Here is a 2,690-nt window from a genome sequence, read left to right on the forward strand (position 1 = left end):
TTCTGTACCTTTTCTGTGTTATGAGATATTTTGGAAAGGTGGGTAAAATATAGAAATGCAGTGTTATGTAATGATAATATGAAAAACCTATTGTGTCATTCTTATCTTTTAGAAAGATATGCCAGTTTAGTAAAATGAGTGTTAAAATTTACAACGAAAAGCATGGCAACCTTGTTGAAAAGACTTGACATTATTTGCATATTCGATCCCAGAATGCATCAGGAAAAGTCTCCACAAGCTATCAAAGTCTGTGCAATATAGGGAAGGATGAACCCCAGTTAGCTTTTTAGCTTTGCGCAGTGGTAATATCATAGCCAATTAAGGTTTTTAATACGAGGCATGATTATTTATTTGAAAACTTTACCCAATACCCCGTTAAGTCTGTTTTATGATAGACTTGGCAATTTTTTACCGTCTCTGATGAGACTTTCCCCGGGATTCATAAAGCTTTCAAGAGGCCAGGCACATTAGGCGTGAAGGTCGTGGAAAATGCCAAATATGGCTTGGTGATTCAGGCGATCCTATTCCATGTGCACTACCAGCGACGCCAGAACTGTGCAGCCCTCAGCATAGGTATGCTAATCACCCCATGTGCAGTGTCACACCATGCAAATGAAGGCATATAGCAATTCATGAAGTGGTGCAGGTGGCGTAAGCCACAGAAATGTAAACCAAAAACACGGTTTACATTTTTTTCTTAAACAGAACATCGAGCTATGGAAGCAGACCAGACTCATGTATTACAAAGTTAACATATTCCAATGGCTAAATGCAAGCCAATTTCATAAGAAAAGATGCACAACACCTAAAAAACAACATTTAATGTCTGTGTCCACAGTAATGCACTATACAACAGCAGACATGTGTGTGGAAACAGGAACACAAAGAAAATATATACAAATGTCATAAAATCGCAATGTAATACAAATCAAGATTTCACCATAATATGCAATGGTAGGCATGGTACACCACAAGCAAGGTGCAAGGGTTGCTAAAGGCCTGCGACATGTGCGTGCGGTAACTATGAATTAGTAGTCAGTGCCATGCAAATGAGGTGGTAATATTGAATCATAAATGTCCCGCTGGATGAAGGATGTACCATACGGCGCAGCGCTATAACACTGAGGAGTGGCTCAGAGGAGATACATGACATCAGCAGAGGGGTGTGCCACCATAGCAGTAAGCACATTGAGACAATACAAATGTGGCCTGGCCGTTGCTAAGCAAAGCTGCGGGACAGGGGTGGGGAGGAAGGTATAGAATCGTTTAGCTGAGAGCACATATGGTGACGAGAAAGCGCGTATTGTACAGGGATGAAAACGCGCCCGGAAACCCGTAAGCAGATGCCGCGCCGCAAAACAATAGCAATAAACAGGAAGGTCAGGGGAAGAAAAGAAGGAAATGCCAAAGTAGAGTAATTGGAGTACTACTGAGCAATTAACACCAATCAACTCACGCGCCAATCGACGACAGCTGACAAGTCTGCTCAGTAGAAACCTGCAAAACAGGATAGGGAGGCATTGATTGCAAAGAAAGGAGGGAGGCATTGATTGCAAAGATAGAAGATCTGTCATAGCAGAGCAAAGCAAACCTACAGTAGACCGGCAATAGAACACATTACACAAGATAAGCCAGGTCTAGGAAAGTACAAATGATAGCAGGCTGCTGGATGCATGCCAAGCGGTAGGTGAACTGTGCAGAAATGTAAAAGGAAGGTCTAGAGGTAATCCTCGGCAGCCAAATGTATTTCAACACCAAAGGCACCACAATAGTAGTTACGGTAGTAAAACACATAAGATACCCTGTAGCTACGATCGTACATACACACCCTATGACATCATTGGTGTTCACAGCACAATAGTATAAAGTGTGAAAGCACCTTACACACACCTGTGTATTCCCAAACACTGCACCATAGGTGTAAACACACAGGAACTTTTATAATGTACATGTTGGGAGCTGCCATAGCTGTGATTCATCAGCATGTGTTAGAGACTGACGGTGTTGTGGAGGATGATGCCGACAACCACCGCAAGCCCTGGAGGAGGAGAAGAGTGTTCAGACCAAGGGTAACCTACCAGGGGCTACATGATCTGGAGATAGTAGAGCGTTACAGGGTGGACAGGGGCATCTTACAGCAAATAGTGGAGCTGTTCCGGCCACGCCTGAGAATCAGAAACAACAGAGGGGAACCCATCCCAGTGGACATGAAGGTATGTGTAAGCTTGCGAATACTAGCCACAGGTACCTTTTAAAGGCCAACTGGAGATATAATGGGGATCTCACAGGCATCAGCATCCAGGGTACTACACCAGTTACTAGATGCCATGTTACCATATGGCAATGAGCATATATACTTCCCCCAAACTCAGGAGGAGTTGGCCAGCAATATGCGTCACTTCCACCGTGTGGCACACTACCCGGAGGTACTGGGTGCGATAGACTGCATGCACATACATATCAAGTCACCACCTGGTGAGCATGGTAGGTGCTGCATAAACCGCAAGGGATTCCACTCCATCAACTTCCATGTCATGTGCAATGCCCAGGGCATTATCATGGATGTGTGTGCTGGCAGCCCTGCAAGCTACCATGGCTCCCATATCTGGCATGCCTCACAGCTGTATCAGGTATTTGTCAGGGGGGACATCCCACATGGCCACCTTGTGGGGGATGCTGGCTATGCACTT

General features: G+C 44.6%; 1 non-coding gene across 1 annotated transcript; it reads left to right on the forward strand.

Annotated features, from left to right (window-relative positions):
- Nucleotides 1–288: 288 nt before the first annotated feature.
- LOC122795158 lies at nucleotides 289–426 on the forward strand. The gene has a single exon (XR_006363766.1). It is a non-coding gene; the product is annotated as a U4 spliceosomal RNA (small nuclear RNA).
- Nucleotides 427–2,690: the final 2,264 nt, after the last annotated feature.

This window comes from Protopterus annectens, chromosome 2.part1 (genome assembly GCF_019279795.1).
Source record: "Protopterus annectens isolate FY-2018-M chromosome 2.part1, PAN1.0, whole genome shotgun sequence".
NCBI lineage: Eukaryota > Metazoa > Chordata > Ceratodontiformes > Protopteridae > Protopterus > Protopterus annectens.